Raw genomic sequence first — 25,509 nt, forward strand, 5'->3', positions numbered from 1 at the left:
TACTTTTAAATACTCTAGGAACAACAAGTAGGCCTGCAGAGCGAGAGCGAAGTGCTCTAATAGGGTGATATGGTACTACAAGGTCATTAAAATGGCTTTCTTTCTTTCTTTCTTTCTTTCTTTCTTTCTTTCTTTCTTTCTTTCTTTCTTTCTTTCTTTCTTTCTTTCTTTCTTTCTTTCTTTCTTTCTTTCTTTCTTTTCTAAATCACCAGTTTGTATGCATGTTCTCACAGGACTGGCCTAATGAATACACTTTATTTACTTATATGATATATAAAGTTTACTGTAATTAGTGCAAAATAATTAAAGTGTTTTCTTTTAACAGTTTGAAGTATTTCGTGTAGTTTTAAAAGCTGACAAACTGAAAAACAACTTAAGTAACAATGAGTAACTTCTTATTTCTTTGACAGGTGTTGTTAAACACATCTGTTTACAACACGGCTGTGAAGATCTGCAGGGCTCAGGTAAGACCCCGATCAATCCAAACCAAAACTGACATAAAATATCAGGTAATTTCGGAGGATCTGAGAGTGGTGGTGATTAAATGTCTCCTTTTATTTTTAGGTTGCAATGATGATGGGTTTCCTTAGACTTCAGCAGGAAAATCAAATCCCATCACACATCACCGCTGAAGATCTGAGAGATATCTTGGTGGAGAAGAGCAAAGAGACACTCAGAGAGCAGTGAGTTACTGTGAAACCTACAGACTTCCACCTCATGCCTAAAAGTCTGTTTGTGATGAAGTGTAATGCTGAGAGAAGACCTCTGTTTTGTTTTCCTTTGAAGGCTTCGAGAGTTTGAATTATTAACAGTCCAGCTACAGTGTTTCAATATTTCTGTGATACTTTAAATGTATTTAAAATATAATCCTTATTACTTTATTCTACAGAACACCTAAACTCCTCAGCATGTTAAAAAGTTACAATGAAATCCTTAAAGAGAAGCAGCAGGAAGCGCAGTGCTCCAAACTGCTCAACGCACAGGAAGTGGTGATAGAGGTAGTTCCCTGTCTCCTTCAGGGTTTCTGCGAGCTTCCTCCTTGCCTCCTCTTGAACACGGCCTCCCAGAATCTGAGCATCCTCTCCACCAGTGTCACAAAGGCCACTTTGGATCAAGTCTCCAAAACTGTAACAGCAATGGAAAGCCAGGCCATCTTCTCTCGCTCCATCAGAGATGGTCCAGACCATCCTGACAGAAATCAGAGATAAACATCCACAAGAAATTCTTATCATTGCAAACTTTGCACCAGTGCTTCTCACTACAATTACTGATGTAGCAAAGAATCACATGTGCAAGATCTCAAGCCCTGTTCTCAAAGTCCACCAATGTCAGATGTTCTTCCCTGTGAGGAACCTCCTTCTGAAACTCAATTCATGTCTGAGCCAGCTGTATCTGTGATCAAAGTTACAGAGAAGTCTGAACACCGTACAATCAGCAAGAAAAAGTAGAAAGAACAGGGCTTCTTCCAAAAACTCAAACCTCTGTGCTGTTGTTGTGTCAGACCCAGAGAAACTGACTGACTTTGAGAACATCTGTCTGTTCTCACTCTACAAACTCAAATCAAAGAAGTCATCAATATTTCTGCATGAGCCTGGATCCGTGATTAAAGAATATTTTTCCTTCAGATGTTTATAAGAGTCTCTTAGGATTCTCCAAATAACTCCACAAGTGCAGTAAGTGTTGTTAACATGACATGTTAGTGTTAATATTTTTAAGAGAATCTGAACCTATTCTTACTCTTAACATCTCAACAAGAGTAACTGAGACTGGTATATAAATCTAGAGAATGCTTTTCCTGAGGACAATGCAGGATGAATGAATACCGACAGCTGAATGGTTTGAGTTAAATTTTCATAATTACTGAATCTTTGGTAAAACAAAAAAAAGTTGATTGTGCTAAAATGAGTCAAATGAGCTGAAATACAAGTTTACATTTGTAGTCTTTCCTGCTGTTAAGACAAGCTCTATGGGTCAGTTAGATGTTACTCCCTTTACTTGGATCCACAATGTTAAAAAGGTTTACATTACTTAGCTTTGAGAGACACATCATTGGAAAGTGGAGAATGGTTCCTACGTTTTAGGGTAAAGTGATGGCTGTAGAGCAATAAGTGTGGACACAGTAGCAGCTAAAAGATACATTTTTAAATCTTTTGGTTTGTGCTAATCCCACTGCACAAAGTCATTTAGGCGTGACGTCTTTTATATGTCATTTTTGCAGGTCCAGTTTGGGTCCATTGAAAGAGTTGTTTTGTAACTCTGGGCGACATCTTCTTTTCAGCATCTACGGAACATCTAGTGTTGTAGTCTGAATGACCTCCCTGCTCGCTCTAAGGAACACACATACAGTGGGGCAAAAAAGTATTTAGTCAGCCACCGATTGTGCAAGTTCCCCCACTTAAAATGATGACAGAGGTCAGTAATTTGCACCAGAGGTACACTTCAACTGTGAGAGACAGAATGTGAAAAAAAAATCCATGAATTCACATGGTAGGATTTGTAAAGAATTTATTCGTAAATTAGGGTGGAAAATAAGTATTTGGTCACCTCAAACAAGGAAAATCTCTGGCTCTCACAGACCTGTAACGTCTTCTGTAAGAAGCTTTTCTGTCCCCCACTCGTTACCTGTATGAATGGCACCTGTTTGAACTCATCATCTGTATAAAAGACACCTGTCCACAGCCTCAAACAGTCAGACTCCAAACTCCGCCATGGCCAAGACCAAAGAGCTTTCGAAGGACACCAGGAAAAGTATTGTAGACCTGCACCAGACTGGGAAGAGTGAATCTACAATAGGCAAGCAGCTTGGTGTGAAAAAATCAACTGTGGGAGCAATCATCAGAAAATGGAAGACATACAAGACCACTGATAATCTCCCTCGATCTGGGGCTCCACGTGAGATCTCATCCCGTGGGGTCAAAATGATCATGAGAACGGTGAGCAAAGATCCCAGAACCACACGGGGGGACCTGGTGAATGACCTGCAGAGAGCTGGGACCAAAGTAACAAAGGTCACCATCAGTAACACACTACAACGGCAGGGAATCAAATCCCGCAGTGCCAGACGTGTTCCGCTGCTGAAGCCAGTGCATGTCCAGGCCCGTCTGAAGTTTGCCAGAGAGCACATGGATGATACAGCAGAGGATTGGGAGAATGTCATGTGGTCAGATGAAACCAAAGTAGAACTTTTTGGTATAAACTCAACTCGTCGTGTTTGGAAGAAGAAGAAGAATACTGAGTTGCATCCCAAGAACACCATACCTACTGTGAAGCATGGGGGTGGAAACATCATGCTATGGGGCTGTTTTTCTGCCAAGGGGACAGGACGACTGATCCGTGTTAAGGACAGAATGAATGGGGCCATGTATCGTGAGATTTTGAGCCAAAACCTCCTTCCATCAGTGAGAACTTTGAAGATGAAACGAGGCTGGGTCTTCCAACATGACAATGATCCAAAACACACCGCCCGGGCAACAAAGGAGTGGCTCCGTAAGAAGCATTTGGAAGTCCTGGAGTGGCCTAGCCAGTCTCCAGACCTCAACCCCATAGAAAATCTGTGGCGGGAGTTGAAAGTCCGTGTTGCTCGGCGACAGCCCCAAAACATCACTGCTCTCGAGAAGATCTGCATGGAGGAATGGGCCAAAATACCAGCTACTGTGTGTGCAAACCTGGTAAAGACCTATAGTAAACGTTTGACCTCTGTTATTGCCAACAAAGGTTATGTTACAAAGTATTGAGTTGTATTTTTGTTATTGACCAAATACTTATTTTCCACCCTGATTTACGAATAAATTCTTTACAAATCCTACCATGTGGATTCATGGATTTTTTTTCACATTCTGTCTCTCACAGTTGACGTGTACCTCTGGTGCAAATTACTGACCTCTGTCATCATTTTAGGGGGGGGGGGACTTGCACAATCGGTGGCTGACTAAATACTTTTTTGCCCCACTGTATGTAAAGAAAGCTCTTAAAACATGTGGTCGGGCTTTCATCATATCAGTAAAGATGCACAGTAAACAAGGTCAGACACCAACTAGGGAGAAACAGAATGACAAACGGCACAACACTGTCATCCCTTATGTAGCAGGTTTATCAGAGAGTCTTATCATAGTGTAGTTCAGACCCAGCCACACACTCGGGCAAAAAGTGGTTCATCCCAAGGACAAAACTCCCAGCAAAAACTAAATAACGTTGTATATATTGTGCAGTGCAATGTGAAGTGCTCAGCCTCCACATTGGAGAAACCAAATAGCCACTCCATAAACACATAACACAACATAGAGGCGCCACCTCGACAGGACAAGACTCAGCTGTACATCTGCATCAAAAGGATAAAGGTGTCTCTTTAGGACAGAGAAGAGAGATGGTTTGAAAGAGGAGTGAAAGAGGCCATCCTAGTACCAGGATCATTAATACCAGAGTAACCAGAGAGGATAATATGGATTTTTAAAAGTCCACAGCCTCATCTGAGGATGATGAGCAGTACTTCTAACATCACACAAAGCAAAGGTCATTATCACACTGCTCATGAAGTGCTAGGTTTGCCGGGAGCTTCTGGTGAAGACTGAGCCATGCTTGATCCACGTGATTCAGTCTTCCTGATGTTTCTGACGTGTCTTCCTCTGTGGGGGAACAGAACATCTGGCACACAACATCTGTGTTGGAAGAAAGGGAGGATTTCAAACCTACAAGACTACAAGCTACATCTTTCGTATTAAACATTGTTATTCATCAGTTTTTAAAAACTATAAATGGCGAAGCTGTACTGCAAAAATAATGAGGCTCACTGAAACACACAGCAACTCATAACTGTGGATCAGCTTCAGTTTAAACATATATTCCCTGAAAAACCATACCATCACTGACAGCTGAACAAACTTTTCTTTTCCTTAAATAAGCAGTAAGACAGCATCACTCAACAGCTCCACTGGCTGAGGAAAGGTCAGCAGAGTTGATGCTAGAGCTGAGCCATGTTTTAATGGCCCTAATTAAACTTTACTGTCATCTGCTTGGGTCCTTTTATTCTGTCTTTGCTTATCTCAGAGTTTACTGGTGGCTAATAATAAGGGCTAAGGGTCAGAATGACGAGTGAGTGGAACAGAATAAGTACAATAAAAAGCTGTCTTTCTGAAATGACAATGTCACAAATGTTAGTCATTTATAAAACCTGCAATTTATGACTGGGGATTATGGTTTTACTTAAGAAGATAAAGGTGTGCTTGATAACAGGAAGTCTATTGTAGTTACAGTAGGGCCAGTGTGAGAATAGCCACGCATGGGTCATTCTGTCTGAAATCACCAGATTTTACAGAAATGCTTCTGCCCGATCATCTCCAATTTGACTAAAGATCCAAAGTTTGGTCATGTGTGAAATTTCAGCTTTGTATATCACAGACTTTTCTACATATTTAAACAAAAAACCTGTATACCCACTTTCAGACCTGTTTTTCGCACATTTAAATCTGAGGCCATAATTAAGCATGCATAGCTCAAAAATGATTCAAGTTAAAAGCCTGAAATTTTCACATAAAATTAAATCAGGATCTATTATTTTCAGACACATACATCACAAAATCTCTCAGTATTAGGTAGTTAAAAATGAAAAACCTTCAAGGAATCCTTTAAAAAGTATTCTACATGCTTTATTATGGCATTGTTATGAATTATATGCCATTCAGAAATTGTCACTAGGCATCTTTTGTAATATGAAGTTTTGCTCAAACATGGGACTGTTTATTTATTTTTATTTTTCAACTAGTCACTATGCCGTGACTACTTGAAAAATAAAAATAAATTAGCTAGCTCGTTAACACGTTGATACCCTGCAGCCCCACGCACAGGGCGATCCGCCATAACTCGCTAACGGAGATTTGCCGCCGTAATGCGGTTATGGCGTTAACATAATTTTAACGAGATTAACACTGACAGCAATAATCCATATACATTTTATCATGAAAAATGTTTAAATAAAAATAAAAATTGGAATGAAAATTTCAGCATTTTGGTTGCAAACAAGGTTTTTTGAGCCAGAAGTGACTGAATTTAAGTGGCGTGCCAAGTTATCAGCAAATTACCGTTAGCAAAATGAATGCATAGTCTACATGTGTCTGCCTCTGGGATAAAAAACGCATCACGCTGTCTCCACCACCTTGCCTTCATCCCGTAGTGCATCCAGGTGCTTGGTGTGAAGCAATGCACAGCTCTCATTCATGTGATACAAAAGAAAATCTTCCATTATCTGCTATCATCTTTCTTTGGTGTGTGGTCCAGTTGCTCGTGTCCATTGTTGGCATTTTCAATAGTGGACAGGGGTCAGCATGTCTGCGGCTCTGCAGCCCCATTTACAAATTGCAATGCACTGTCTATCCTGATAGACATTTTTCAGCAGTTTGAGCTACAGTAGCTCATCTGTTGGATCAAACCACACGGGTCAGCGTTCACTCCCCACATTCATGGCTCGTAATGCTGCTACTCCCAATTTGTCAAACTCATCCAAATCTTCTGAATCCCTCTTTCACCTGCTTCTAACACATCAGCTTTGAGGACAAAACATTCACTTGCTCCTTAATATACCCCCCCCAAACAGGTGCCACAATAAAGAGATACTCAGTGTTATTCACTTCATCTCTCAGTGCTCACGATGTTGTGTCTGATCGGTGTATATTTTAATGCTGCGTCAGTGTAAATGACGATCAAATTAGAAATTGACTCTTACTTTCAGTACTCCAGTGACAGTGGAGATGACACCCAGATGCTGCTAGCCATCTGGATCCTTTCTATTTCAACTAAGTCTCAATTAAGTAATTAAGTTTCAATTAAGTCATTAAGCACCGCTGTTTCAGAGTGAATACTACCATTAACTAAATAAAAGAGAAATGAATCAGATTCAGAGCATCAGGAGACTTACAAAAATATTCTAAATTTGTGTCAACCACTTTCCTGATTGTTGACATCAGAACTTCCTACAAAGGTGCAAGTATGCAGTTTCTTCTTTTAACATGTTACATTGCAGCTGTACACCGTGGCTGCTATCAGTGACATCGTACAGTTAAAAGCAACATCTCTGAGGAAGTTATGTGCACAGTTCATTGGCATTGGAAGATCTGGTGCAGCTGCTGTAACAGGCTGATAGAACGTAGCAGCACTCGTTAGTAAAAATATCAGCCATAACAGGACTATCACTCACCACATCATACACAAGTTAGAGCCAATCAAAGACGTTACAGAGCCAGGTTAAAAAAAATATTCATTGACTCTTAACTCAATCTCCAAAAATCTGCTCATGAATAATAGAACAGAGTTGCCCTTCGCGTGTATGGATAGTTGCAGATGTGGGTGACATGCTTTAGATGTTGGTACACAGAAAAGGTTGTCATCAAAGCAGACTGTTTTCTTAGTCTTAGAAACTACTATAGCGGAATATTTATGTATTATTATAGTGACAGAACTTTATGTTGTTGCACGCTGCCTGAAAACGAAATTCAAGTGGGACAGACAGACAGTGTTGTAGGGATTAGCGATAACCACCAAGCTTTTTATTTGTGTTCATGGAACTTTTTGATCAGATCCTGAATCGTTGACTTAATATTCAATCTAACATTATTTGCAATCTGAAAATATCTGATCAAAAATTGGGAAATAAGTCTAAGAATATGACCAAACATTCTGCGTCAGCTCTGCATGGGCAATTTTCTCTGTTTGGTGTTATACACACATTTCCTTTAGAGCAAAAACAGTACTGAAGCTTGATAGTCAGTCCAAGTTTTATTAATTTTATTACTGGTGTTGCCTCCATATCACAGGAGTCTGTGTGTTTGAAGAAATGTGCCTGCAGTGCAACCAGCAGATTAAACCTGATGCTATCTGTTCACTCCAAACACCACAAATGGAAAGAATGAGTTAGGAAGTTCAGCTGAAAATCTTTCAGCAACGTGTTTAACAGCTCCTATATCACACCAGTGAAACAGCCCTTTGGGTGTATTTGAAACTGGTGGTTTCATAATGTGCTGTTTGAAGTTCCTCTCCACAGTTTTTCCTCATGTAAAATGGGTTTTTGTTTTGCAGAGGCAGTTATTGCAATGTAACACCAAAATGTAAAAATATATGCATTTTTAAAATTGTAATGTTTTGTTTTTTGTATTAAAGGTCATGCAGTGTTGGGAAGGTAGAGACTGTATTTAGTTTAAATAACATTACCAAAGTATTTTCTCTGTGTAGATGAGTTACAGGAAAGGTGAACACAAAAGCTTCTAAAATGTCATTGGGCCTCCTTTTCTACTTTATTGGTAGAAAGACTGGTTAACAAGGCTTTCAGTAGATTCAGAGTGTAGAATATACTGAGGTCCTTTGGTGAGAGGTGGCATCCCCTTGGCTGGCTCTTCATATTTCTACACAAGAGGATAGTAAAAGAGTTCCATCGAATCTCTTGTGAGTGGCAGGAGGACGTACTGTCACGTTCTCTCTGTCTCTCTCCCAATGCCATCTCTCCTCTATGATATTTATTTATGTGTGGTGTTTTTTGTTTTTTTAATATCTTGTCCTGTTTGGCAGCTTTTGCAATCAGAATTGTGATCTGAATGCATGGTGGTGCCAAACACATTTTGCTTTTGCAAGAACAGCTACATAGAATCTCTACAGGCTCCTCATGTTCAGATGAATCTTTTATATATTTTTTTCATTTTTATTTGTGTTATTTCAGATATGACATGTTATGCACCTGTAAAAATACAAAAAACAGAACAAATATGTATCAGCTGGGACACAAAAAATTAGAAAATACACAAAATACACCCATACATCAATCTTCCTATAGTGTGTGTGTGTGTGTGTGTGTGTGTGTGTGTGTGTGAGAGAGAGAGAGAGAGAGAGAGAGGGAGACAATTGAAAGTCTGCTACTACCTTAAGTAGTGACCACCTGGCACCCGGCGCTGGATTGTTGTATTGCAACAGTTAGTGAAACCTGGATCTTTTACCACTGTGGTTTTGCTCTTCGCTTCTGTTGTTTCCTGTCTGACAAGTGATCCCTGACACGTGTATTCGACACTGATGCCTCTTGGCTGACTTGTTTCAGACACGTCCAGCCAGGTGGCGACCCTGAGTAGACTTATTTTATAAGACCTTGGTATCACCCCCCCCCCCCACACACACACACACAAAATGGAGAAGGCTGCATGACAGAGAGGTCTGACCAGCTCTACTAAGACTGCTGCTCAACAACCTGGATGGTGTCCATCTTTGCATGGACAGATGACTACATAAACTCAGTAGAATCAATGACAAACAAGGGTAAAAAAGCTGGGCGACCCATTCTCATTTTTTAAAAACTCATATCAGGGAAGTCAATACTGCTACTGGCTAGTATATATATTTTATATTTATATAATTAAAAGAAAATACACAGCTTATTGTAAACATGCAATGCAGACTATTAATAAAGGCTATTAAGACAGTTTGTCTTGAAAATCTCAGGTATATTACATCTTTGTCTGGATTTGTGTTTGGCCAAATATCTTTGAATAGCCTTGTAATGTGTAATGAAAATGAATGTGATACTATTTGGATAATGACACAGATTTTGTAAGTTTGACTCTTTATTTTCTTAACCAGTTCTTTTACTTATTTTACATAATTGTAACCATGATAATACTGGATCATACCCACTTTAATGTTAAAGCTGGATTTTAATAACAGAAAATCTGTAGCATATCAACTAACTGTGAACGCGAAGTACATGACGTACACAAGGCACAAACATGAACAACAAAAACACAAGTTTTTAAACGTTGTTTAAAGTATCAGATTCACCAGGACAAGTAACTGTTCGAAATCTCTTTCTTCTTGGTGCTTAGCACTTCATCGGAGAGCAACATGGGGTTAACAACTTGCCCACGGATACTTGACATGCAGACCGCAGTAGACAGGAATTGAACCACCAATTGAACCCTAACCATGCTGCCTCTCACATCACACGTAGATATTATTTCTTCAGTGGGTCTGACATGTAACAGACCAACAGCTTATTAAGCAGGCTGTCGTTGTCAGTGTGTACTGTCTTCCCGGCATTTGGACATATTCCATTTGGGTTTATTCTTCTTTAGCATGTGTTTAAAATGCAACAAGGGCTAACCCTAATATATTTGGCACTGCCCAGGTATTGCTAAACGATTTGCTGGTCAACAGGTGGATGTCTTCACAGGTAGTTCTCAAAATGTGATTTTCATCTCATGGTAGTCTGTGCAGTAATTTTCACTGTGATGTGAATTATTGGATATGTGTTCATGCATGTCTCATTTTAATTTTATGGGCTTGTTACCGCCTATGATCAGGACACTTTTAACATTTCTTTTTTTCTTCTTTTTCTCAGTGATCAGATTTTCTCTGGCTAAATAAAAGTTGAATTTAAACCAGTTCCTCCCATTGACCAGAAGGTGGCATTAGAAGCCTGCAGAAGACTTGCAACCTTAAGTAACGATGTAGTAATCATGTAGAGGCAGACAATGACTCAGAGGGAGAAGGGAAAGTGTGAGGATCAATTGAAACATCCATTATTATGGACTGCTGTAGACTGGCGCATTGACTATAATTTCACCCCGTTCACATCAGAGGGATCCTTTTCTTTCTTTAGAGTCCTGACCTCGATCCACCTGTGGAGCGCTGTATCTGTTGAATGCAACACAAAGCCGGCATTTAACATTCTGCAGATGAAACGCATCTTTAACTGATGTCATTTTCTGAACACACCTAAATCACTGTGGTAATAATAGCTCTGAGCTATAAATGATCTTTAAATACTGTAGCTGTTCTACAAATGACCTCATCTTTACCAGTTTCTTGCAATTGGTGAAAATGTAATCTATGAAGTATCGAGCAAAGAAACGAGTGTTCATACAAAGATTATTTATGGTTAGACTTCCACACTTCCTGTGTTCAAAGTTAAAGTCTTACAGTGCCCATTTTCATATCAGTTACTCTTCTGGATTCTTTAACGCTGCATTATTTTCCCTCTATTCCATTTCTTAGTTGAATTAATTTTGCTTATTAAATTCCTCAGTAGGGTGCCTGCTGTCTTTTAAAAGTCTCTCTCTGACTGATTTTAAGTCATTTCTTTGGATGTGGTTAAAGTCTGCAGCTCTCAGGAACAGCAGGAGTCTAAAACAGCAGGAGACGTACAGGCAAACGCCATTTTCAGGTGTGAAAGTAACTTGTTTGGGTATGTCCATGTGGTTAAAAAAACCAAAACAACCCCCCCACAAAACAAACGAAAAAACCCAGAAGGGATTATTCTGGATCCAGAGCTCTCATTTCAGGTGGGAGCACATAAGTAACACATGGCATATGAAGTGAGGCAGGGAGAGACAGAAGGAGAAAAGGCTGGCACACAAATCTGTGCGTCCAATCTGTTGTTGACAACACGACTGTCGTGCACAAGATAATGATCCAGCCTGCAATCCATCACTGTCTCTGAAAGACAGCCGCTTCTTTCCCAAACTGTGACCGTGCAGGAGGGCTCGAAATGATGCCTTCTCAAACCGTGCCCCGTGATACTTTGATCCAGAGCTCTGCGTCCCACACTCTTGCAAAGTAAAGTGCCTTATTGTACCTTTTGAACTCTTTTATATATATATATATATATATATATATATATATATATATATATATATATATATATATATATATATATATTAGGGGTGCAACGATATTCGTATCGATATTGAACCGTTCGATACAGTGCTTTCGGTTCGGTACGCATATGTGTCGAACAATACAACATTTGTAATTTATTTTATCAATTTTCCTTCTGACGATGCTGTCTGTGTTGAGCGCTCAGTGAATCTGTGTTCGACTACTCCGCCTAGGCTGCACTGTCCAGCGCAGATCCACTGAGCGCTCAACACAGACAGCATAGTCAGAAGGAAGAGCGCAGGGCACCTCCCCCACCCTCATTCAGATCTGGCGTTTGGAATTATTTTGGTTTTCATGTGACGTATGACCCTGAAGGTAAGCGAGTCATGGACTAAAGTAAAACAGTATGTTGGATGTGCCATGCAATGCTCAATTACATTGGTGTGAACTAGTGTGCTAGCGCAGTTAGCTCGTTAACGTGTTGGCCGTCTAGCCCCATGCACGGAGCGATCGGCGGTAGCTCGTTAACGGAGATTTGCCGTGTTGTGGCGTTAAGGTCATTTCAACGAGATTAACCTGAAAGCACTAGTGGGAACACGACGAATATGACTGCACATTTACACCGACATCATCCTAGTGCAAAGACAAGTGAAAGCAGACAAAAAAAAGCAAGCATGCTACTAACTTTAGCCGAGTCATTTAGACAGCTGTTAGCACATGATTCTCCTTATGCTGCTGAGAATATAGCCCAGAAGAAGCGGATAGTATAGCTTTTATTTTGGAAAGAGCCATTTCTCTGTAATAAACTCTCTTTTCCAAAGATGAGTGATTCCTCAATCAGATACAGGGCTTGCAATATCGCTAGCCCGATGTCCCGGAGCTAGCGATTTTTTCAGTCGGGCTACCAAAATCTATCTCTTCCCTGCCCATCGGGCTATTGTAGGAAAAATATATGTCAATGCTTTTGCATTCTTTCAGAAATGTAGCTGGGTAATTATGTCATTGGCATCGGTGAGCCACTGTCAATATGTGACATATTGAAGTCGCGTTTGAATTTGCGCTCGTTTTTTTGCTTTCACTTTGCAATCGTGCGAACTGTGTATAGAGAGCGACAGTACTGATCTGTGAGTGATGATAATTTGTGCACCAATTCCTCTGACATCGTCTTATTAATCGTTAGCTTACTATGCAAACATGACAAGTGAAATCTCCCGCAGCAAGCTTAAACATGTGAGAGGTTGATCGCGCAGAGAATCGCTGAGCTTATGTGAGTGAGTGTGTAAAAGCATTTCAGTTCTGCTGAGCCAAATAAGACAGGTCAGGGTGAAGAAGTGACAGCCAAAGAAAAGCTTACCACAAAACGGAGAAGTTATGACAAATCAGACTATAAGGCAAAAAGAAAGTGCAGCTTTATGGTTTCATGGACAAAAGAATTTCTGTGGCTGCGATATGACGAGCTAAATAACCAGGGCTGCACATAAGTGGTCCGCAGGTGCGCATTCGCTGTCAAAATAAAAAACACGCACAAGGGTTAGGGTTAAATTTAAAAACTGTACTTTTGAGTTAAAATATATATTTATAATTTTAATAAATGACAAATTAAAAATGCATGAACATTTTTTTGTATCGAAAAAATATCGAACCGTGACACCAAAGTATCGAACCGAACCGAACCGTGAATTTTGTGTATCGTTGCACCCCTAATATATATATATATATATATATATATATATATATATAAAAAAACACCCAGCACGCCCCTGCGGGCGGTTTATCCTTCAAGCTCGGGTCCTCTACCAGAGGCCTGGGAGCTTGAGGGTCCTGCGCAGTATCTTAGCTGTTCCCAGGACCGCGCTCTTCTGGACAGAGATCTCCGATGTTATTCCCGGGATCTGCTGGAGCCACTCGCCTAGCTTGGGAGTCACCGCACCTAGTGCTCCGATTACCACGGGGACCACCGTTACCTTCACCCTCCACATCCTCTCGAGCTCTTCTCTGAGCCCTTGGTATTTCTCCAGCTTCTCGTGTTCCTTCTTCCTGATATTGCTGTCATTCGGAACCGCTACATCGATCACTACGGCCGTCTTCTTCTGTTTGTCTACCACCACTATGTCCGGTTGGTTAGCCACCACCATTTTGTCCGTCTGTATCTGGAAGTCCCACAGGATCTTAGCTCGGTCATTCTCCACCACCCTTGGGGGCATCTCCCATTTTGACCTCGGGACTATATATATATATATATATATATATATATATATATATATATATATATATATATATATATATATATATATATATATATATATATAACCATGGAAAGATATTTGACACAGGAGGTTATGGTTAAGGTGACGATTGCAGTGGTCAAGAGTATTATTAATGACATATATACTGTACAGAGGCACTAATCATGGCAGCACAGGAACAAGCTCTGAGCACAGGATCCATAGAGGCTGGGGTCTATCACACCAGGCAAGACCCCAGGTGCAGGCTGTGTAAAGATGCCCCAGAGACAATCCAGCACATAACAGCAGGGTGCAAGATGCTAGCAGGCAAGGCATACATGGCACACCATAACCAAGTGGCCGGCATAGTGTACAGGAACATCTGTGCCGAGTATAACCTGGAAGTCCCGATGTCAAAATGGGAGATGCTCCCAAGGGTGGTGGAGAATGACCGAGCTAAGATCCTGTGGGACTTCCAGATACAGACGGACAAAATGGTGGTGGCTAACCAACCGGACATAGTGGTGGTAGACAAACAGAAGAAGACGGCCGTAGTGATCGATGTAGCGATACTGAATGACAGCAACATCAGGAAGAAGGAACACGAGAAGCTGGAGAAGTACCGAGGGCTCAGAGAAGAGCTGCAGAACATGTGGAGGGTGAAGGTAACAGTGGTCCCAGTGGTAATCTGAGCACTAGGTGCGGTGACTCCCAAGCTAGGCGATCTATCTATACACACACATATTAGGCACATTAAGCACTGTCTAGTAAGAGAGTGCATTTAAGTGCATTTAAACACACACACAAAACTTTAATGATGTAAAGCAACCATGAACACTATAATTTACTGTCAAAGCCAACAGTGGAGACCACTCTGCACCTGTCAGGGCTCAGTCTTAAGCATGTTATTGACACCTGCACAGTCAACAGTGAGCAGACGACATACACAGCATGCACACACTACAGAACAAGACAGTGGCTGGTATGAAACAGAGATTTAAGAGAAAGAGCAGCAATAGGTATATTTAGAGGCAATGCAAGCATATATAATCATTAGCTAATGGTTATAATAGCAGCCTAATGATTGAGCGATAGAACATGAGAAACTGGTCTTACTTGATACTACTCCAAATATGTTTTTGCTGTAGCGATTCGGACTAATGACACTTTTAAATTATGTCCTGTATATCCAACTGCTTGATGGATTCTTAAAGAAATCCTGCTTATGCACAGTTTTCATCTTGTGACCACACTGCGGTCAGGGAGTGATGGCATCTAAGCAAACCCTAAAATAAAAAGAGCCCACTAAAAGAACATTATGACAGAATGTGAATAATAACCAACAACAGTTAAGTGAGGTCTTGCTTATGTATTTTAAAAGTGGTCATTTTCATACAAAACTCCTGCCCAGCTCCCCAGCTTCCCTGTTGGATTATGGTGACTAGTTTAAGATGTCTGGCAACAAAAAAAATAAATGTTTTAAAAAGTGTTTCATTCATACACACACTTGAAAATGTGCCCCTCACCTGCCTCTACCCCCACCAGAGATAAGGAGAACGAAGGCAGGTCTGAACTGAGAAGCTCTGACTCTGACCATCTCCCGATGCTGCACATTCACCTGTTTTGAAGCATGCATTAATGCAAGCGCTTGGACACATTTAGATTTTCTGGCCTCAGAAAGGTACACACAGTAGCACTGGACTCAAGTAATTAGTTTTATCCAGTAAACTTAGGGGAATTGTACCTATAGGGACAAACTGACTCTCACCTGACCCTTCTCAGATTCTACCTCAATCTCTCTGAACCACACGTTTGCATTTAAATACTATTAATAATATTTCAGAAACCAACGTTTCTTTGAAGAAAAGCTTTCTTCAGCCTAATTTTGGAGAGCACAGTAACTGACGGCTCTTTCAATAGGGTGCTCTTCTCTTAATAGTAATACTTCAGCTTGGACTCATTTTATATGATAATTAGAGGAGAGTGTGCATGTGTGGAGGGTGTGGTGCCAGCTTGCTGAGGTCAGTAAAGGGGTGTAATAGGGGGACAGAAGGTTGATTGGCTCATCCTCAGACCTGCAGAAGAATCCCAAGTCCACAGTCATCAGCATGCACACCATGTGACACCTCTCTCCCCCTTTCTTTCTCTCTCTCTCCCTCTTGTTCTCACCCCCCACCTCCTTCTTTCTTTCTCTCCTCCCTCCTCTCCCGCAGTGTGTCTCCCTCTCTCTCCTCCTCTGGCTCAGTGGTGTGTTTCCAAGAGATAAGACCCTTGCTCATTTCACACATGAGCAGAGTGGAGTTGGGTAAGACTCTGTGTGTGTGTGTGTGTGTGTTCATTTTGCGTGTGTGTACCTGTGTTTGTGTCTATGTGACTGTGTGGGTGAGCGTATGAGTTTGCACATTTATATATGCGTTGAAGGTTAGAGAAAAAGCAAGCAAGTACAGACTCCAAGTTTTCCTCACTTGCTGCTTCTTCACTTCAGGTTTCATCTCGCCTGCAAAGCTGTGTGATGGAGGCAAAAAGTAACATTGTTAATTTCACTTTTAAACTCACAATCTTCACTCCAGTAAGTTTACAATTATGGACAAACTCACAGGCCAACAGTTCTAGTACTGATGCGTGCAAACACAAATGGTCCAATATGTTGTTTTTGTAAGTAAGTAATAAAACTCTGTGCCAACTGAGTCAAGCGTAGTGATATTTGTATTGTGGACCAGAGATGCAAAAATCGACATCATTTCAGAAAGCACGAAATTGGGGAAAACAAAACAAAAAACACAATAAGAAACCTGAAAACACTACTTTTTGAGAAAATACGTTTTAGAAAATGCAACAGAATTAGAAGTCATCTTCTGGAGACCCTAAATATCTGTATTCAATTCAGGTCAAGCACTTGGCGACAGCGGAAAGGAAAACCTCCCTTTTAACAGATCCAAGTACAGAAGACACACTGTAATATACAAGAATATAAGGTGGTGGGCTCACCAACCAAAACACAACATACCACATATTTATTCACCAAGACTTCAGAAGAAAGCCAAATGTGGTGCTACACAATAACATCCTGTCAGGCTGTGCAGGTATATATGAGACCATATAGTTATAATTCAACAAACAGATCTTTTCAAAGTAGCATACACATACATAACACAGGCTAGAAAAGCTCTGTGATTTACAGTCATCGGCTTTGCTGGCATGCCTACATACTAATAAGTTGCTATAGGAACTAAAGCTGAAATAAGCACTACTCCTACAGAAATAACCAGTGTCCAGGGCAGCCGTCTATGACATTTCTTTGTATAAGCTGAAGTGAAAGCACAAAGCAGGAGGTGTTCACTGAACTTCGAGTTGTGTTTGAGGCTGGGAAGCACTTACCAAGAATACATTTTGTTCACTTTGTTTCACCCCAAAGCCAAAGGTTTCAGCTTCTGAACAATGGAAGCGATTCTCTACAAGGCAAAACTAATATTTGAACCAAACAAGTTGGCTGCGGTTAAAAAGGAGACATATGCAGTGTGGAAGCCATTTATTATACTTGAACCCACAGGAAGAATACTGTGATTTCATGACAATAAAAAACACAAAATATCAAAGTGAAGAAACTGGTTTCTTTGTCTCTTTTTCTAAAACGAGGCTCTCCATGAATGTCCCAAATTAACCGCTAGTTTAAGTTTTGAATGTCTTTAAAATGTGTCTTTCAAAATACCCCAACTAGCCATCATGAGATCAGCCATCCAGGAAATTCAAGTTACTGACTGTCGCCTTGGTGTTTTTAAACCCGACATACTGAACTAACCGGCAAACTGAGGGACACTGCACACTCATAATGTAGTTTGGCCTTAAGAACACACTGTTAAGTAACTCTTACTCTAACAATAGATATGACCTTCACTTTGTAGACGGCACCAAAAAAGCCCAAGTTCAATCTGCATTTGGAATTTAGGGAATAAACAACATCTCTGTGCTGCAATTAGTTTAAATTAAAGCCTTAAACAATGTTTTCTTCCCCTGCATTTATCTTTTTCATTAGTTCCACTGTGTTTCAGAGTAAAAGTGAAAAATTACTTACCTCGCAGTCTCATCAGGGATGGTAAAAGCACGTTGGAAGATGGCGCATGAAAAGAGTTATCCATGCAATTACGAGCTAATGAAGAGTTTGCTCTGTCCTCAGCGGAGCTCCTTTGTCTCTGCTACTCAGGGTTTCCTGAGAGTAGTTTGGCGGGAGGACAGGTGCTCACAGCACTGTTCATTTGCACAGACAGTTGAGTCCTTAGAGAGCAACGAGGAGGCGTCGCTGCTGAGGGGCCCTCAAACAGATTTGAGTGGTCTGGTTGGCTCGTGCCACAGTTTGCTGTCTCATTCTTGGCTCGTCTGTGTTGGGTTGCATCGACCGGCACTGTCAAATGTGGCAGAGGTGTTTGGAAAAGGCCTGTCTTCTGTGCTAGCATCTAGCATCTCATTTATTTTCAACCTTGATGGCTCAGTCAGGTGTCCTACATCCTGCAGTATGCTATGCATCGTTTCTTGATTTGTTTTAAAAGTGAAAATAAAGTTCTTTTTTAAAACTTAACTCCTGGGTATTTATTCTTTAAAGTGGATGTTATTTGTCTTCTCATTTATTTATTTTGTTATTTACATACTGTTATTCATTAGGTGTCAGATATATAGCAGTGACTTTGGGCCACAAACAGGCTTCAGACTCCTCTAAATGTTCTATTTCTGACAGTGTTTTTTACTGGAAGCTGCAGCTACATAATCAGCAGTTCGTACCTGCACGTCATTGCAACGAGGTTAAGATAACCTGGTTAATTGGAGCATTTCCGTCTCCAGGATGATGCCAACCTCTCACAACGTGACTCTTGAATGGGCTCCATCATCCCTTCAACCTTAAGTTGGATAAGCAGTTTGGGAAACGGATGGATTCTCTATATGATTTCAAAGTGAGAGGATATTCCTAATGTAGTCATCTCACTCACACAGCTGTGGCTGTGAGCACAGAAGCCCCACAAACCTGCTGTTCAAACCTTTCACTTGTGACAGGAAACCAATCAGAACATCTTTATTCTCTGTCTTGTTTCCAAAAAAATGTGGAATCTGAATCTGATGCTAACATGTGGCTAGCATCAGATTCAGATTGACATAAAGATCTTTATTTCTTCTTATTCAGCTCTCGGTAAGCATTTAGGAACCTGAGTATGGCAGTAGAGGCATGGCACTAGTAGAGGTTTTTGGTTTACTTATTTCATAATATGCAGGAATATTTCCAGTAAAGTGACAAGTTCGGACTGCCAGCACTCCCATCTTTTACTATGGCGCTGTGCTAGAAGATGTGCAGAGTGTAGTTTGCTGAAATAAGCAATAAAGCTGAAAAGGACATTTATGCATGTACCCTTATGTCCAGGGTTCTAAACTGTGTGCTCACAAGCTGGATGATCCCTCTCCACTTTATCCCAGAGGATGCTGGGTTCACGATCTCCAAATTACTTTACATTTTTATTTATCAAGATTCAGAAAGGTTTATAATGGCACCTCAGAATGGTAAAGCTCTATCTTGATGCTGCAGATGCAGGATTTAACTGTGCAATAGACAAATATACAGACAATGTATAATGGGGAATCAGTAATGCGCACAACCATAGTTTAAATAAAAGTTAACCCAGACAGTACACTCTTGTCACTGCACTATGCAGATATGGATGTTGTTGTTTAATGGTAAAATATTCTCACTATAATAAATATAGATTATGTGACAATGCTTTGATTCCGTTTTCAACAGCACATTAACATAATCCACAAGAAAGGTGTGCATGGTCACCACCTACAGGTAAGAATTAGACAAGGTGTGTTATGGGCTCAGAGAACATGCAGCCAAGTTTAGTAAAATAGCTACAAACACCAAAATCCAGGCAAATGGTCGTGTTACTTAAGTCAATCTCCTCAGTGGAAGCAGGTGGAGTTGTGACAGGTGGGCTGGACGCTGGATCTCAGTGAATCATACTCTGTACTTCTCTTACTCATCACTGTAGCAGAATATAGCTCTCCAATCATGAGTTATATTAAGATGCACTTATTACAGGATTGCCACAGTGAGGCCTGCCTCCTCTAAGCTTTGGAAGGGGAATACAGTTCATATCAGTGCAAACACACACCCACGGTGAGGTATGTTAAACTTCTAGTGTCAAAACTTTTTCACAGTTCTGTGGCAACTGTAAATAATGCCTTCACTCCTGAGTAGATGTCATAATCTTTGATTTGGTAATTATGTATGAGAGGCAAATAAAAACATAAAGAACGATTTCCATTCCGGATTGATCCGGACCAGAATTCACTTGATTCATCAAAGAGAGAATAAAGTGAAGTAAAGAGACGAGGATTTAATGGTGGACGTTAAGGAAGGAAGAATGTTGCACTGAAGGGGTTGAGGTGGGCTCTGCATGGTAGGGAAGAGTTACCTGATAACTGAAAAGTGCGGCTGAAGTAAGGACTGGGGGAAACTGCCAAGAAGGGGTTTGACACATCCTCTGAACAGACGAAAGAAGACAAGGACTCTGGAATAAGGACATACATGAAGATATTTAAAGGAAAATATCAGCAAAGGAAAAGTGGGACAGTCAGGGAGATGAAAAAGTACACAAGAGTACTGGAAGGCTAGGCATATGAATAATACAGGTGGGAGAAGCAAAGCAAATTGCTTATAGTCAGCTGTATGTGAAGCTGGGGAGTAAGGAAGGCCAAAAGGACTTGTACTGATTGGCTAGATAGAGAGCTTGAGCTGTGCAGGAGGTTAGGGTAAGTTCAGAGATGAACATGTACTAATGGATGAAGTGTTGACAGGTTTCTTTTTGAATAAGCATTACATGATTTGGAAAAGTGTCTCTTAGAAAATTGCCAAAACAAGTTAAACGAGTCATTTCACTGCAGCGTTTTGGAAAAACAATGATCATTAAAAAATAATGATTGTGCCTTTGTTTTATATATATCTGTAGGGTTTTACATGAATCCCACTTCCTTGACATGAATTTATTAATTGAAAGACTGACTGCTTGGTTCAGGGCCACCACTAGAGAGCGCTGAGAGGGAAACCATAACATGTGCCATCAGTAAAGGCAAGTCATGGCTGATGATGAAAAACTAGATGTGTGATCATATTTGACTTATTTTGTTATGATCTTTTTGTATTGATTATGTGTGTTTTCTTCCATATCTGTGTCTTTTGTAAAATATTACAAAACTGTCTATTGTTGTAAAATGTACATGTCATATTTTCTTACATTGATGTCCATTAATATTCATGTTAACATGCATTGTTCTTGCTAAATAAAAAGAAAGTGGCCAAAGCATAGAAAGAGATGCCTTACAAGTCATCTAGCTAGTGAGCTATAACTCTTATTATTGTTGACAAAACCTACTTGAAGTCCACTGTGGTGACATTAGGCTGGGTGTTTTGTGATAGTCATCATTAGCAAATTAAAACTACAATATTCTATCATAAAAGTCAGAAGTTGAATCCCTTGCATGCACAGCAAGCAAGAGAGGAGAAAACACAAATGTAGCTCTAATTGAGCCACTACACTGCAGATGTAAATGCTGAAAATGAGTCATTTTTCACTCTTTACAAATGGATGGGCTTAGCTTATTACAGTGTCCTCCAAGATAAGCTGTGGGCTGCTTGTAAAAATTATATATTTTGAGGTCCAATTAATTCCACGTCACCAAATGCATAAATTAGAAATTGTGCAGACTATAAACAAGAGCCTCCGACAGCCGGCCCTTGGACTCATGTTAAGATTTATGCTGACTTATTACAGAGCAATCAATGAAGACTAATAAAACTTTATTCATCCTATTTTCTTTCCATGCATCGCATCAGCCAGTGAGGCTGTTACATTTTGATGGATCTGTATTTGACTTTGCTTGAGTGCAGACGCTGTGACTATGCTACAGGAGAGATTCACCAGGCCATGCTTTTACAAGTTTTCCTTTGTTCTGAGCAAGAATTTCCACATAAACATCACTGAGACACCACCATTAACAGAACAGTAATAACGTGGGCTGAATGAGCTGAAAGGACATAATTACAGAGAATATGAATTATGGACTCATTAATCATGTTGGTGGGCAGGCAATAACACACACTGGTGAAGTGCCAACAAACAGTTATCCAATTATCCAGCAATTACCTGGTTAATAATGCTTTTCCTGGGCCAGTCTATTGACCTCTTCCTGAGATGAGATATATATATAAATATATCTGCAGAACAGAGTCAAGAGCCAGAGACTGGCATGAAGATTAAAACAGCACAGTTTTTTTTCACATACCAGTTGATTCTTATTGAATCAACTGGTATGTGAAGCACAAGTTTTATTTCAAAAGACAGCAATCAAAGGAATGCCAAATCTGCCCGTGTCAGTGCCAAAAATTCACCAAATACATTTTAAGGGTGGCTCCAAAACCGAGCCCCCATAGACTGAAAGACTCCCATGTTAAAATGTCGAACTTCACAGTAGAACATGTTTAATGCCTAGTTGGCTGAGGACCTATATGTCTATAACTGTCTAATAACTGATCTCCAAAAAAAAAACCCAAGCCCCCAAACACACGGCCAAAATACTCCGAGACGCGAGGAGGTGGCAGGTTGGTGCTGAACAGACCGATGAAACAAAGGACAGAGGGAAAAAACGCACACACAAACCCACACAGAGGGCCAATTAGGGAAGTGGAGACAGGCTGGAGAATGAGGCAAAGCTGAGCGTAGGAGAGTCACAAGGGAGAAAGTAAAACTCAGTGCAAGACACAAGAGACACTATCAATCAATCAAAGTAAAACAGGAAATAAGAAGCAAGCCCAGCTGAATACAGAGAAGAGACAAAATCCCAGTCAAGGAAACACCAGGGAGGCACATGATAATAAATGAAAGATGAAAAACAAAAGGTAATAATGTCACAAAACTGAAACCAAAAAGAAAACAATCAAGGCAGGAACACAAAAGGAAACCAACGCCAGAATTCACAAGAATCACAACTTCAAGCACTAAAATATTGTAAAACCTGAACAGAAACCCCAACTCAGAAAACCTCGGACCATCAGAATAATAGGCACTCTATGAATGGTGCAACACAAAGACACACAACATCAGAATACTACAATCTAATTTCTTGGGCAGCTTTTAACTTACATCCATATTATTTGTGAGACAATTCCATTGAAAATGTTCCAAAAACACCAACAGTAGGCGGGGCCGCGCCATATACAAGATGGCGGGGCCACTTCCAGACGCCTTCCTGACCGCTCCGCTCCGACTATCTACTTTTCTTGTTTTTTACCTATTTTTTGCTCTGGTTTACATCCCAAAATCCTCTTGTCTTATAGTTTACGACAGCGGATCACTTGTAAACATCGGTGCCAAGTTTGCACATCTAATCACTTTTAAACCCGACCCTTCCTAGCCGCCAGAGATTCTACGCGGCGCGGAGAACAACAAAGGACGGGCCGCTCATCCGAGGCGCAGAACAAAGAAGCGCCGGGGGAAACGCGCTGGTATTAGGAACAGACTGAGACAGCAGGCGCATCGCGCACCACTGCCCAGTATCCTACTGGCCAATGTACAATCCATGGAGAACAAGCTCGATGACCTAAGAGCAAGGGTCACCTTCCAACGTGACATGAGGGACTGCAACATTCTGTGCTTCACGGAGACATGGCTGACCCCCACCGTGCCGGACCAGGCCGTAACTCCGTCGGATTCATTCTTTGTGCTCCGCGCGGATAGAACGGCAGAGTCGAACAAAACCAAAGGTGGAGGAGTGTGTTTCATGGTAAACAGAAAGTGGTGTGATGCCAGGAGCATTTCTACTCTTTCCAGCGGCTGCTCGCCACATCTGGAGTTCCTGAGCATTAAGTGCCGCCCTTTCTATCTGCCCCGTGAGTTCACCTCGGTCATCGCCACCCCAAGCGGACACAGGTATGGCTTTGTCCGAATTACATGATGTGCTGAGCTCGCTTCAAAACAAGGACCCGGGCGCAGCCCTCATTGTAGCAGGAGACTTTAACAAAGCGAACCTCAGACAAGTCATGCCAAACTTTTACCAGCATGTCTCGTGTCCAACGAGAGGGGATCGAATTTTGGATCACTGCTACACGCCATACAAGCAGGGCTACAAAGCTGTCTCACACCCGGCTTTTGGGAAGTCTGACCACAACGCCATCTTCCTCATTCCCCAGTATAAACAAAGCATACGGAGGGAAGACGTGACCACGAGAGAGGTAAAACGGTGGACTGCCCAATCAGAAGCTACGCTACAGAACGCACTCAACGATGTCGACTGGGACATGTTCAGAGCATGTGCAGTCGACATCAACGAGTTTACGGAAGTAGCAGTATGCTTCGTCAATATGCTAGCGGAGGAGATTATCCCCACTGCGAGAGTCACCACATTCCCAAACCAGAAACCGTGGATGGACAGATCGATCCGCACTGCAGTAAACGCCAGGACCGCCTCCTACAACACGGGTCTTGCCACTGGCGATATGAGTGCCTACAAAGCGGCCTCATACGGCGCGCGGCGCGCGGTGAGAGATGCCAAATGCCGGTACCGGGAACGTGTGGAGTCCCACTTCCACCAGGGCGACACACGGAGTATGTGGCACGAACTACGCACCATTACGGACTACAAAGCCAGGGACACTGCGCCGATCAACGCTGACTCTGCATTCACCAACGAGCTGAATCAGTTCTACGCCCGTTTCGAGGTTAGCCAGGCGGCTAATGCTATCTACCGCCTGACTACCGAGGACAGTGACGTCATCAGCGAGAGACCGGTGACCAGCATCGCGGAGCATGACGTCCGAGCGGCACTGAGGAGAGTGAACACAAGGAAAGCGGCGGGGCCAGACGGCATCACCGGCCGTCTGCTGCGCTGCTGTGCTGACCAGCTAGCAGGTGTGTTCACTTACATCTTCAACGAGTCCCTGGCGAAGTCTGTGGTCCCCACATGCTTCAAAAGATCCACCATCATCCCTGTGCCCAAGAACAGCAAACCCTCATCCCTGAACGATTACCGGCCAGTTGCACTGACCTCGGTAGTAATGAAGGTGTTTGAGAGGCTGCTGAAGAACATCATCTCCTCCTCCATCCCAGACACCACAGATCCGCTGCAGTTCGCCTACAGATTATTTAGCATTAGCAGTGTTAGTTTCTCCTTCCTCTGTGCCACACTCCACACAGAAGGTGGAAAGAAAACTCTCCGCCTGAGGTTATCGTGGATATGAAAAACATGCATGAATTACGCTATCACAAAATTGGATCACTGCATTTCCTTCCGTGTTTCCTCAGGTTAGAAACCATCCCTTCTACCTGCACGCACGCTCCCAACAACTGACCAGCATGCACAGGTCTGAGCCCGCCTCTCGGCTGGCCCCTGTTTCCAAACCCTTGAAAAATCCTATCTGCTTATTAATTTGTTTTTTAATTGAATTTCTCCTGCCGTTTTTCCGCTTAGTTAATCCCTGCACTGGCCTGTGGGCAGATGATTGGCGTGTAATTACCGGCTGTTGGCACACGTGCTTTCTGTGTGCTTCGGCTCTCACTCGGCTTGCCGCTAAAGCGGCAAAATCTTTTGCTTGATCTATCTCCGCTCCCCACTCGGCACCTCCTTCTCT

Source organism: Diplotaxodon limnothrissa, linkage group LG11 (assembly GCF_057381915.1).
Source record: "Diplotaxodon limnothrissa isolate DT_005_m linkage group LG11, D_limnothrissa_male_GT1.1, whole genome shotgun sequence".
Lineage (NCBI taxonomy): Eukaryota > Metazoa > Chordata > Actinopteri > Cichliformes > Cichlidae > Diplotaxodon > Diplotaxodon limnothrissa.